Source organism: Stenella coeruleoalba (assembly GCF_951394435.1).
Source record: "Stenella coeruleoalba genome assembly, chromosome: 9".
Classification (NCBI taxonomy): Eukaryota; Metazoa; Chordata; class Mammalia; order Artiodactyla; family Delphinidae; genus Stenella; species Stenella coeruleoalba.
In genome coordinates, this window is record NC_137155.1 from 42,966,285 (window position 1) to 42,981,151 (window position 14,867).

Sequence of the window (14,867 nt, forward strand, 5' to 3'; positions counted from 1 at the left end):
TTACCAATATAGTAGTATAGGAAGATGGTAAGGGATGGGGAAGTGAAAGTGCTGGGAGTGAGGGAGGGTGGTGGTGATGCAGTGGGTTAAGAGGTAAGGAGGTAATATACAAATTGAGCCAGCAGACTCTGCATATTTGAGTCAACCCACCTTTACTCAAGGTCTGTTCTGCTATTTACCAGCTCTATAATATTATGTTTTTAGGTCTCAGTTTATCTATAAAGTGGGGATTACAAGTACTTTAAAGGATTGTCATGAGATAATGTGTATAAACTGCTTAGTCCAATACTTGGTACTTAGTAAATCCTCCATATCTAACATCACCATCCTCCTCAGTGTTGATGTCATCTTATAGTCATTACTGTGTCGTTGATTAAAGAGCTTCCAAATGCAAATAAGCCTGTGCAAGAAAGTAAATAGAAATGGCTAGAATTTCCTAGGAAAATAAGTGCAAATCTATGCTAACTGATGCTAAATGCCAGAGAACACAAACTCAGAATAGGATGGAATAGGGGGAACATACAGTCCAAAATTCCTGAACTAACATTTGATGATGGAGTTGAAGGAAGAAAGGTGTTAACTAAAAACAAAAACCAAACAAAAAAAATCCTACTTAGTTGACAAATGAGATTTGAATTAGTTAATTAAGTTGTATACTTTCTTATTTCCTATTGTATTTATAAAATCACTTTCTTAATCTTTTAGAACTATTTTTTCTCTTGCTTCTTCCAAAAGGAAATTTCTGGTGCTTATCAGAGAGATGAATAACTATTTACTCTGCTATTCTAGTTAAAAAATGTATAAGGCCATAGAGTGGACACTGTGGTGAACCACCCAGTCCCTCATGCAGGACTGAAGCATTCATTCCCTTCGCTTGCTGAATTGTTGGAGTTCAGTAACTGATAGCCAAGTGCCACTCCAGAAATTGCCCTCAGCCTAAGGAAGCTGCCTTGCTCAAGGTTGTGCCCTCTACCTGGGCACAGCCTGCATCAAATGACTGATCCATGGGGGTAGGAGAGGGTATATGCAAAGGCTCAGCCCCTTTGCCTCATTTGGGACAACTCTGAAAGCCGTCTCGGCTCCAGAATTCCCTATGGGATTGGCTAAAGCTTGTGATCCAACTGCATGAGCTATATTTACTTCCCCTTTGGCTCAGTTCTGCTTCCCTCACTTCTCACAGATGCTGTTTCCAAGAGCGTTCCCCAGTAAAATTCTTGCATGCAAATCTCAGAGAATGTTTCCTGAAAATCTAATTTATGGCAGGTCATTTGAAAAATATTTTCCTGGCTCATAACCTCACACTTTTATTTAAGACAAAGTTATTCATGTGTCTGAGCACATTTAATATATATTATTTCTGTGAACTGTACAGCACAGGGAACTCTACTCAATATTCTGTAATAACCTATATGGGAAAAGAAAAAGAATGGATGTATATGTATGTATAACTGAACCACTCTGCTGTACATCTGAAACTAATGCAACACTGTAAATCAACTACACCCCAATATAAAACAAAAGTTAAATAATACTGGAGGCTTAATTCTTACTGTTGAAAATGAGGGAAGAATTTACCTTCTTCCTTTTCTCATAGCATTTACTTCAGAAAATGTGTAACTGTAAATCCTTTCTCTGTCTCTTTGAACCGTATGTAAAACTTTTCAAAAAGGTAAATATGCCTCTTTCCTGATTTAAGCCCAGGAATGTTTTTCTCAAAACCTGGGAGCCACCTCCTTGAAGTTTAAACATTAAGGGAGATAGTACCCTTGTTTCTCAGTTTCTGGTGAGACTGTAGGAGCCTAACTTCAGTAGACCCCTTGCTCCCAGTTGCAAAACTACCTCCTGTCATAAAGATTGGAGAAGCTTATGTTTCCTTTGGATAAAGCCTATTATCTAACACAGATGTTCATCCCATTACCAAGTGTTACCAAGTGAATTCAGGATGAACTATGGGCTGTCAAGTCCTCTTCCTTGAGGACTAGTTGTTTATCTTGAGAACAGGTATGTAATGGGCTGTCTTGGCTTGGCTACATAAAAGGGTGAGATTTCATTCTGTCTTTGCAGTCTCTTTAACGAACTCCCTGGGATGTGCATCACACTGTGGTTTAACGCTTATTCAATAATAGAATTGTTTTCTTTCTCTTCTACCTTTGTGGAGAGGTGTTCTGGGTTGAAAGGAAATTTGATTTTAATTATATTTCCCCAACAATACTACATGATCTTTAATGGCATAAGGCAGCATAACAATGTCTGCTGCTATGACTGAAGGACAGAATGGGCTACATGGAGTCCTGCACATATTATAGACCTTGACAAGCCTGAGGCTGGTGGCCTATCTGCTATGGTTCTGCTTTCCTTCCTATTTAGCCTAAAATTTCCAAATGTTTCCAGTGTTTATTTCAGAATAAAACAGAAGTATTGTCTCCAGAAGTCCCCATCAGTTGAAATGTTTGTGATGCCTGAGGAGGGTGGAAAGACCTTCAAGGCATCTCATGAGGACAGGTTGTTTATGCAAGCCTTCAGTTAATGATGAGGAGGCTGTCCTCTCATGGTCATGACAAACAGCACTAAGTAGTCACAGTTCTCTTTCTTATGGAGCTGGGATGTATCCTCAGAACCATTCTCTTTTTTTTTTGGCTGTATTGGGTCTTTGTTGCTCCGCACGGGCTTTCTCTAGTTGTGGCAAGTGGGGGCTACTCTTCCTTGCGGTGCGTGGGCTTCTCATGGCAGTGGTTTCTCCTGTTGCAGAGCACAGGCTCTAGGCATGCAGGCTTCAGTAGTTGCAGCATGCAGGCCCTAGAGTGAGCAGGCTTCAGTAGTTGTGGTGCGTGGGCTCAGTAGTTGTGACTTGCAGGCGCTAGAGCACAGGCTCGGTAGTTGTGGTGCACCAGCTTATTTGCCCCGGATCATGTGGGATTTTCTCAGACCAGGGATCAACCCCATGTCCCCTGCATTGGCAGGCGGATTCTTAACCACTGCACCATCAGGGAAGTCCCAGAACCATTCTTAATACAGGATCACAAGCACCTACCACCAATAAATCAGCATTGGCTCTTGAGATGAGACCTATGTTCCACCCATGATTTATGGAAGTTGTCAGCTGGCACCAGAGAAAGTATATAAAGTCTGCAATTCTCTGCTAATTCATAGCAGCAATAGAGATCATGAAAGTACAGGTAGGCTGCTTGAATGAATCGTAGAATATTAGATCTGAAAACGGTGCGCGGGAACCTATATGAAGTAAAATCTTGTGTGTGCATCTCTTTCCAACTTCACATTCAATGATGTCAAGTATTTACACCATGGAAATAGACACACATTACCAATCAAAACCTATTTTATTTCATTGTTATTTTCTTATTTGTTTTCCATAGAGTCAGTTTTCAAACATATACCAGCACATCATTGGCTGAAAGCTACTTAAGAGAGGAACACTGAACAAGTGAGCGCTAGGACAAGAAGACAGTTTCAGGCGACTACATTTTACAAATTTGGTAGAGTACAGCCGGGCTATAAGCAGATTTTCTTTCCATATCAGTCTTTCCATATCAGTCTTTTTGAAGTATATATAAGAGCCTTCTAGTAATATTAGTTTAATCATCAATGATGAAAATTAAAACAATTGTAGAAAATACAATAGTTAGAATAATTATTAATATTTTAATAAAAATTCTAACAAGTATTGCTTTTGTTTTTTTCAACAAACTGGCTACTTTTACACAAATTATCTCAAGTCTTTTCATAAAGAATTCTTAAGGTGGTCTTTTGAACCCCATTAACAATGGAGAAAAACAAATTGGTTAGATAAGGGAGGAACCTGTCTAAAGTTACATAGCTATAAATTGGTCGAGGCCATGGTTCCAAACAACTGTTGGTTCCATGTTAATGATTTTTTATTACACACCATGCTGATCTCACTTTCTACTTTTTAGATTATAAAAATATAGAAAGGCATGGCATTACTACAGGAATCTCTTAAAAGAATGAAAAAAAGTACTTGAAAAAAAGAAAATCCTATATAAAGAATACATCTAGCCATATTTGGTCTGTGTCTTCAATTTTAACGTTGCATCTTTTGAACAAATTTTTTCATATATTTAAAAAATAAGATACAGAATCTAAAGAAAAAAAGGAACGAATAGGAAATATTAAGTAAATAAACACTATCTAATAATATTGTATTCTTATTATGTGCTTGGATACTGCACTAAGTTTTCAACATACATTCAAATATCACCTTCAACCCCTATTGAGTTCCCATTTCAAGTCAGCCATTGTTCTAAGTGCTTAGATAAAAAGTGACCAAAAAATTTTTCTAAGTCCCTGTTTTAATAAAGCAAAGATTTTGTTTTTTTGTTATACTAACATAGGAGCACTGAGGCTGAAGCTTAGAGAGGTTAAGTAAGTTGCCCAGGTTTACACTGTTGATTATTTGCAGATTCAGAACTGACAGCAAAGATTCTTCACTGATTTCAATGCTTTGCTACTGGCAGGAGGAAATACCCAACATTGTTACACCATATGATGCTGTGAAACTACATAGCTCTAGAAAGTGCACATTTCCGTGCAGGCCAAATTTAAGACATACTAATAAAATGTTATTTTAAAGCAGGAGTAGAGAGAAAGAGAGAGAGAGAGAGAGAAACTATTCTCAAAAGAGCATAAAAAATTGGTTGCAATTGCCAATTTTATCATATGATATCTCTTATATGTGGAATGTAAAAAAAAATGAGACAAATGAACTTATTTACAAAAGAGAAACACTCACAGACTTAGAGAACGAACTTATGGTTACCAAGGGGAAGGTGCAGGAGGGTTAGATTGGGAGTTTGGTATTGACATGTACACACCACTATATTTAAAACAGCTAAGCAACAAGGACCTACTGTATAGCACAGGGAACTTGTCTCAATATTCTCTAATAACCTAAATGGGAAAAGAATTTGAAAATGAATGAATACTTCTATGGGTATAACTGAATCACTTTGCTGTACACCTGTAACTAACACATCATTGTTTATCAACTATACTCTAATATAAAATAAAAACAAATAAAAATACAACATTAAACCTAAAAGCACACAATTTTTTAGAGAAGTTTTACATTCACAGCAAAATTTAGAGCATCATACCGAGATTTCCCACATACCCCATACCCTTATAGATGCATAAGCTCCCCCATTATCAACATCCTCCATTGAATGATACATTTCTTATAACTGATGAATTTATGTTGACATATTATAATCACCTAAAGTCCGTGGTTTACGTTAAGGTTCACCCTTGGTGTTTTCAGCAAATACCTAATCACGTTTCCAAAATTATGGTATCATACAGAGTAGTTTTAAGACCCGAAAAATTCTCTGTGCTCTACCTAGTCATCCTTCCCTTTCCTCAACCACAAACTCAATAAGTTTGCCTTTTATGGGATGTCAAATAGTTGACTCATACAAGATGTAGCCTTTTTATGTTGTCTTCTTTCATGTAGTAATATGCATTTAAGCCTCCTCCACGTGTTTTCATGGCTTAGCGGCTCACTTCTTTTTAGTGCTGAGTAATATTCCACTGTTCAGCTACGTCACTGTTTATTCATCCATGCACCTACTAAAAAGCATCTTGGTTGCTTCGAAGTTTTGGCAAGTATGAGCAAAGCTGTAATAAAGAATCAGGTGCAGGTTTCTGTGTGGAAGTTAAGTTTCCAACTCCTCTGCATAAATACCAAAGTGTACCATTGCTGGATTGTATGCTAAGAGTAGGCTTAGTTTTATAAGAAACTGTCAAAATGACTTCCAATGTGTCTATACCATTTTTTACCCTCATCAGCAAAGAATGAGAGCTCCTACTGCTCCACAAGCTCACCAGCATTTGGTGTTCTCAGTGTTCTGGATTTTGGCCATTCTGATAGGTGTGCAGTGGTATATAACTGTTGTTCTAAATTGCATTTCCCTGATGACATGATACAGGGCCATCTTTTCATATGTTTGTCATCTGTCTATCTTCTTTTGAAGCATCTGTTAAAGTCTTTGGCCTGTTTTTAATCAGATGTGGCTGTGTTCCAATGAAATTTTATTTATAAAATAACTGACAGGCTAGATTTGGCCTACAGGCTATAGTTTGTTGACCCCTCACCTAGAGGATACACAATAGAAATTTGAGACTTATATGACCACATATCATGATAATGTGGCAATATTTTTGGCACATTAATTCAATACAGAATGTTAATAGACAATAAGGAATCAAAATGGTTCCCACAGGCTTTGAATTGAAGGATTGATTTAATGTACATTTTTTTGGAAACAAAATTCCTTTGTAGAACCTACAATTTGTTAAAGTAATAAATAGAGTGGAAGTGACAATGCAAGCTTTTCTAGAGATTGTATCTCCCAAAGGAAGTTGTGAGCTTTCAGGCAATTATTGAAAGCACATAATTACCTCCTGTGTGTTTCCATCATTTGTAGGGCTCCTTTCACTTTAAAGGCTACCTAAGTATTGGGTTAATTACAGAGGAAACACTAGCACAATTCCACTTGTGACTTTTACCCTGTCTTGTTCATTCTACTAACAGTAGGGCACAAATAAAATAACTTTTCTCATTCACCTTTATTTGAACAAAGAAGAGTAGACAGTCTGAGTTTTATCAATAGGACCAACTAAATTGCAAACAGGTTGTTTTTAACTTTATAAAAATAATGTTCAGGATACATTTTTCCTGATATTGCCTTTTTTTTTTTTTTTTTTTTTTTACTAAACCAGAGAAGATAAAAACCTCCTCCTTTTTTCTCCCATTTCTTCTTCATCTTCAATAGTTTCACAGTCTACATCTGGTGGAGGGGAGAAAAAATTGCGTACTCCTTGGACAGTGGCTCTTGTTTGAATGGCAATATATCCTCTTGCAGGGAACGTGTTGTGTCTGTAAAAAGTCCTATAAATGAGTTCAAGGTAATAGAAAACAGTCTACAGATGACATGTTAAAGTAGGTGACTTCTGGTTCTACTTCCTTCCTGTATCGTCAGGAGTGGTCTGAGGCAAAGTTGTATAATAAAAAAAGAATAGAAACTTCATTCTTCATTCTCTGCCTTCTCAGTATTTAAACTCCTTCATGGAAAGAGGATTTGGAAATATTCTTCTACTCTGTGTTGTGTGACCTTAGACAAGTTACTCATACTCTGAGCCACAGAAACCTCAACTATAAAATAGAGCTAACAATACATTCTGCATAGTTCCTTTAGCTATGTTCTCTCAGTGATACACTCAGTCTTAAATATCTTCTGCTCTGAGTTGCTGGACCTGGGAGTCTGTACTCGTGTAAAGCCTGTAGATTTCCCAGGCTCCCAAACCAGGGAGCCAAACAGATTCTGTTAAATTTTACCAATAATGGCAAGAGATAAAAAGACAGAAATAAGAGAAAAACTTTTGCTTCTGACTCTGACATTGTTTATGCTATGACAGCAGTGAGGTTGAGGTGATTCCAAGACCTACCTACCCAGCAGCTTTTCAGAGGTTCCAGCCTTTTTCAAGAAAGGATATCTTTCAGACAATCCAGTGCCAATTAAAACAGCAGCTCCAGCAACACATTAGCAGTTAGATGCTCATGGGATCCTGTGAAGTAGTTATCTACTGCTACGTACCAAAGTACTCCCAAACTGTTTTTCACAGCTAAAAAGGAGAAATATTTATTATCTCACATCATTTCTGAAGATCAGGAATCTGAAAATGGTTCGGCTGTCTAGTAGTTCTGCCTCAGTGTCTCTCATGAGATTGTAGGCAAGCTGATGACCAGGCTGCATCATCTGAAGGACTTCATTTAGGTTGGAAAATCCACCTCCATGATGACCCCCTCTCTCACATGACTACTGATTTGGGGGTGCAGTTTCTTTCTGGTTGTTGATAAAACACCTCAGTTCCTCATCATATGAGCCTATCCACAGGCTGCCTGAGTGTTGTCACAATATGGCAGCTGGCTTCCCTGAGAGGCAGAAGTCATGGTATCTTTTATATTCCAGCCCAGAAAGTGACATATCTTCACTTTTGCAACAATGTGTTGGGTCACACAGACCAGTCATCATCATGAAACAGTGTGGGAAAAAAACACACAAAGGCACGAATACCAGGAAGCAGGGATCACTGGAGACCATCCAGGAATCTGGTTATTAGCCTGTTCTTAAAGCCCTTCTAACATCTTATAAATCAATCAATCAATCTCTCCCCCTCTCTCCCCCCCTCTCTCTCTGTCCTTGTCTCATATCTAGAGTGGTTTCTGTTTTCCTAGCTCTACCTTGTCCAATACTACTTCCCAGCACTTACCAAGAAATTATAATGTGAGAATGGACAGTAAAAAGGTGGCAAAAACCTGGCCTAGGGGATGACACTCAGTAGGCACTATTATTCCCACTTTAATAAAATCAATGAAAAACATGCATCTTGGCCTTCTATGATTCCCCTGGAAGAGTTAGATCCTTTATCTTTTATGGTTTTCAAACGACTTAACAGTACTTCCATTATAACTCTTAAGGTACATTGTTAAAATTAATCCACTTACACATCTGCATCCCCATTAAAATTTGAGCTCCTTCATGGCAGGAATCTTACTTTACGTTTCATTATGTCTACAAAGTCTACAGTACCTAGCACAGTGTGTGACTCATAATATGCACTCAGCAAATGAGGAGGTGAGGAATGTGTGGGCTTAGGGTGGGGAGAGGAGGGGAGGGGTGGTGATTCTAATCCCCTCCTAAATGAAAAAAGAATAGCTGACTTGAACTGAAAATGTTGAGATCACTTAAAGAACCATTTCTGAGAGAGTAGTATTTAGACATTTTTAAATCTTTGTACCAAAAAGGGAGTGGAAATATTTTTTTTTCTGTTTTCTATTCTAAAACTTAAATGTGCCTTTTCAAAATTACTTCAGTATGCAATTATGCTTATAGAAAGATAATTTTTATTTCAGATAGTGAAATAATAAAATGTTGGAGTGGGAGGAAGGCAAAAACAGGACTTAATTTTTTAAATCTTTCTCATAAAGCAACCTGGAGATTGGAGCTCCCTTTGAAACCATTCATCAGTTCTGTACTATCCAGAGAAAGATGGTGAATTAGCAACTGTGTGATCAAGGGCTGTCTGTTATCTCTTTTGTTAAAATGCCCTTTCTCATAGACAACTCAACTCATTCTTCTGTCAAGGAGTTAACACACCGTATCAAGAGCCTACTAAGATGTCAGTATGTATGTGTGTGAACCCATGCACGCTGGAAGCTGTGAATAGGGAGAGAAGTCACTCTCTGTCAAAGTCACTTTGACAGTCACTGTGGAAGTAAAGGAGACATATTCACTATCTAACAAAATCCAGGAAAATGTGTCTTCCTCACTTCTACCCTCCAATCCATTGCAACCACATCTAACTCAGAAGAAACAAACTTGTACCCAGAACTTTAGCTACAAGGCAATCTGATAAATCTAGTCCTATCTTTAAGTATTCTAATCTCTGCAGCAAAGGTAAGTACACAGAAGAAAGTGGGATTTTGATTTCACCTTCTAGCAGACCATATCTAGCACACTTTAAATTAAAAATTAAACCTAGTCCAAAACTGTAAACTACTAATGTTTTGCATTCCAGATTGTGATGTTCTGTTTTTACCTGGTTACACAACTATAATTAACAAGCTTAATGCGTATCTTGACATAACAGTGTACCTTTTCTAAAATTAATTATTCAGGAAAAATGATATTTTTCTGTGCTAAATCTTAAAATGTTATGCATAACTAGAAGGTTAAAATGTCCATATTTGAGTAAGAATTATGAGTAAGAGAATACTCTCTCCAAATTTTTATTTAATTGTTTCATAACAGAAGCTTAACTGAACACACAGCTGCTAATCCAAAGACCATAATATCCAGCCTCCCTTGCTGCTAGGTATGGTCACATCTGGTCAGTGAAACAGAAGTGGAAATGTTGTACGACTCTTCCCAGGTGTGTCCTTAAGAGGAAAGAGTGTGCTCTTCTATGCCCCTTCTCTACCTAGCTGCCTAGAACTTGAATGTGACAATCAGAGCTATGTCTAGCAACCATACTGAACTGTGAACATCAAGATCCAACCCCGAAGAATGGTTAACAGTGAGTTAAAGGAGTCTGAGTCCCTGATGATGGAAACATGGAAGACTATATATATATATTTTGTTTTGTTCTGATATTGTCAAAGTAGAAGTTGTCGATGATGTTTGAAAGTTAAATCTTGCTTCTGTTCTCAGTCCTCAGCCCATGCAAAATTTCTCATATCAGGAAATTCTTGGAAGTTAGCCCAAATTGTATGCCTGTTGAGGGCTAACGTGACCACGGGACACTATCTAAAAATCTGTAAGTACTGCCACAAGCCTGCACATTAACATGGGCTCATTCATTCATTTATTCATTCACTTGCTTTTAATTCAGCAACTATATGTTGAGTGCATCAGTAGGCACTGAACTGGGCTATATCCATTTATATTATATTTAATTATATTAAATATATTATATATTATAATAATGTTATATTCATTTATATATTTCAAGCATCCACATGGAAATCTATGACCTCATAAGGTTACAACACTTTTCTGAGCTATCAAGTCAAATATGTAATCTAAGATTGTAATACTTATAAGGAGTATAGGCAGCCATTTCTACATTATAATGTGAAGGGCTAAGCCTGGGGGTAAAAGTGGTAGCAGAAAGGACAGCTTGGCCCCAAATAATTAAATACAGAGGAAGAGACAGGCAAAACATTTTTGTACTTTGCAAATGTGTTGATGGCTGATTATTGTACTTTTATGTATAGCTAATTAATCTCTGCAAAGTAAAACTTGAGGACAGTTGCTTTTATCCTGGGGAAAAATCCATGTGCTCAATTAAGGGTGAGGACTACTGATTCTTGCATTTTAAAATTAAGAGCTGTGAGTATGTGTCTATGTGCTTATGTGCATTTGGAGAGGGGTGGTCTATGGCTCCACAAATTATAAAAACTATCTTTATACAGATACTTTGTGTACTTAAAGTAGGGATGATACAGTCTTTTCTCTCATCTGTGATGACCTCATTTCCAGATCTTCAGAACTGCACTTAAATTACTTTTGAGGTAAATAATATTAAAAGCTGAGAAAGAATCTAGGAGATAAATTATCCCCAAGGAGAGTTACGGCAATCATTACTCTATCATAGAGCTGACAGGATACCCCCGTTAACTGGGAATGACATGCAGAAAGAGAGGTTTACGACACACAGTGAGCCACAGCCCTTAAGGTCACTGATGCGGGGACAACTTAAGCCTGATGAGACAGCGCCTTTATGTAAGTTCAAAGCTATATCCTCCCAGGATTGCTTTTCATATTGACTGACACCTGAAACATGGGGATCAACACTGGAACTTTGCAGAGATGAAAAAGCAAGGCAGATGGGAAGCAAAATGACAAACTGAATTAGTGGGATATGTCAAATATTCAGCTTCTTGAAGACACAAAACCCTTATAATACAGGATTATAAATCTTTAGCCCTGAGGAGAGGAGATTTATAAAATCGTATGGGGAAAAAATAAATGGTTCAATGCAAACAAACAGAGCACTTATTACACAAGCAGTTTTCATCAGTATTTTAAGAGTGGTATTGCTCTATAACTAGGGAGCCTTTATAAATACATGCATTTTAATATGTTTATGTTACCTATTATCTTTGCAGCTTATGTAACAATTGGTATCCTTGGGTGTCATGTAACACATCACTATTCCACTTACACTTGATGGACTACAACAAGTCACACAGTCCTGTCTGAATCCAACAGAGAAGTAAACAGCAAACCTACCACATAACTGGAAGGAGACAGAACAAAATATCTGTGAAGAGAGAGACATAATTGCTACTGCAAATTGTATCTAAAATTTCAATTTGGAATAAAAAGTTAGCAACAAAAAGTAAGAACAAACAAAAATTAAAATGATTTCTCCAAGTTATAGTTTTAAAAGAGAACTATACAAAATGTATATATACATATATACAGAGAGAGAGAGAGAAAGGAAAAAGGAAAAACTACTTATAGTACCACTTTGTCTAGAGAGAAACTGATAATCTTTGTAGTCTTTCAATCATGTACAATGTACCGAAGTTTATTTAACCAATCTCTGAGTATTTGATTTTAATTTTTCCTGAATAAACATAAAATTTACATATTATATATGTATGTGAAATACCAAATATTAATGCATCAAAAAATGTATGAAATTTGCAAATTACCATAAAAGTAAGGAAAATAGAAACATCTTTATATGTACTAATATCAAGTAACACATCATTTATTTAGGATATATTATAGGATATATTATAGAGAGAAATAGTCATTTCTATTTAAATGACTAGAAACAGTCATTTCTATTCTATTATAGAGAGAAAAAGTCACACATATATATATATGTGCCATACATTTTAGTGTTTGTGTGTGCATATATATGCATTTATAATATATACATACAGTTTTGTATCAAACTTGTAATAATTTATATTCTGACTTTTCCATGTTGGTAAATGTTAAAAAATGATGTTTGATAGCATACTCCATATTATGGATATATTATAATATTTAATCAAGTTCTTACTTTTGCACACATTTTCCAACACTCAGAAATGACACTTTTATAATCACTAGAAATTCACTAGAATGTGAGCACAAAGAAAACTGTGGTCATTTATGTTCACTGGAATATCCCTGATGCCTAGAACAGTGCCTGGCACATACCAGATGTTTAATTATTATATACTGAATGAATGAATAATGAATGAATGCTTCGGTTTGCATCACAATACAAATTCTTTGTTGAATTCACTAAAAGTGTTCTGTGGTATACTGTTTATGCAGAATTGTTGCAATCAAATAGTAACAACACTATTTTGTTCAACTGTCATTTTTTAAAAGTATGAACCATTTAGATAAATGTAATCAGTGTGAAAATGCCAATCATATGACATTTACTCCAGTAATAGTATTACATTTAAGAAGTTTTCCCAAAATATTTGCAGAGTTATGTAATTTTAAAGCATTGTTTTAATGAATTTTTGTTTGAAAATAACTGAAACTGAGCATCATTTCACATTATTTGTTATTGTTTGTATTTTCCCTGATATGTTTGCTTACTATTGGCCAATAACTTTGCATTATCATTCATTTTATATTATTTAGTTTGATAGTTCTTTAGTAACTTCTCAAACTACAAAGAAAAAAGAAATAATTACATAATTCTTAAAACATTTCCAGTTGAATATGTCTTCCTTTTTACTACAATTTTTCTTTGTGTGGGCTTTAGAATATCTCTTAATTATACACTAAAGTAAGAAGAAAAAGTTATTTGTACAAAAAAGTGACCATTTTCAGATGTATCTTACTTTTTTCTCTACCTTTTAATATATGACTAGAATAATGTTAATATTAGGGACTTGAATAAAATTCTAGGAAAATAGTAACAGCAGAGAAATTATATTGTACCCTCTCTACTCTCAGGATATCAGCCTACAGTAATTTTTTTCAGGATAATTCTGTCCACAACCATAATTATTTTCATAAGTGTTAAAGCTATTCACTTAAAAGTATATCACTTCTGTACTGTCATGATAATATAGATTTATGAAAAAATATCCTAATTCATTAGCTTAAAATGAGTGACAGACTCAAATGTAGAAAGAATTCAGCTTCTATCATTCCAGAAGTTAAAAAATCCTGAATACATTTTAAAGAAGACTTTGAACACTAACTAAAACATGATGTAGCTACAGCTCAGTTGTTCCTTTCCTCTTTTTAATTTAACTCAATTATGTTACTTGCACTGAGGTAAATAGTGTAATTCATTAAAAATGTCAAACTTCACATTTCACTTCCTTGACTGATTTCAACTATTTAGAAATTATGGCTTTGTACTTGTTGCCACGTTTTAGCAAACACCACAGCTTGCATGACTTCTACTCTTTTGTGTCTTTATTGTATTTTTTTTAACTAAAGCAGGGACACTCTGGGCTACGTTACTTCCTTTCATATAAATATTTATAATTTTTAAAAGGCCAACAAATTGACTAAATTGCCTTTAATGACATTTGTTTCCTCCATCTCTGCTCACTGCTCAGTATTCCTTTAGTATTGAGGAGATACTCAGATTAGCCGAAGTGAGCATTTTCTCTCCTACTCAGAATTTGGGGGATTGACTAATATAAGATGCCTGGAGAAAATAAAACAGAGCTTATGCCCAAATACTTTATGAATGTCAGACACAGAAATTATCCTTTCATCACATGGGCCCCCAATATCTACAGAAGAAATAAAACACATAGGATGCATCTGCCATAGAAATAGAAATTCAAATAACTTTTCTTTTCATGGCAATAGCTAGGTTCAGCTTTTATAAATAAGAGTTTTAATATTAATATAGGATTCTGCTTCACCTAAAAAGAAGTATCATACTTAAGTGTGAAACTGCAACCATAACTCTATACATTTGTAAATTATTTTTAATTCCAACTACCAGCATCTTTTTCAGCTGACTGTTGTAACTGTTATAAAATATCCACCTCAACACTTTAAAGATCACACTACTCACAAAGTTTGACTAAGAGAAACAATGATAATAATGTGCTATATTATATCTCTAAATAGATCTATGTTAGTTTGATAATGATGAAGGAAGAGTTGGACTCCATTGTTTATTGTATTTGTATGAGCCCAATAGTTATTAGAACTTTTGGAAGTGGTTGGTTTCATCAGTCTACTGAGATAACGATGTCTCTGTAGAAACATCTTTTAAATATTGTTCTTTAGCCTAGCCAATCCTGACACTTCTACTGACAACATAAAATTGTCCTT

At 35.7% G+C, this 14,867-nt stretch overlaps 1 protein-coding gene across 5 annotated transcripts in view; it reads right to left on the bottom strand.

Annotated features, from left to right (window-relative positions):
• The window catches only part of LOC307191209 (uncharacterized protein), a 773,147-nt gene that overhangs the window by 479,168 nt on the left and 279,112 nt on the right, over positions 1–14,867 (bottom strand). The window contains exon 4 of one of the 5 annotated variants that reach the window (XR_013829640.1): positions 11,661–11,862. The exons of the other annotated variants lie outside the window; for them this stretch is intronic. The gene's annotated coding sequence lies outside the window, so the exon portion shown is untranslated. Of the gene's footprint in view, positions 1–11,660; positions 11,863–14,867 lie in introns of those variants that run through there. 5 annotated transcript variants of the gene reach the window in all.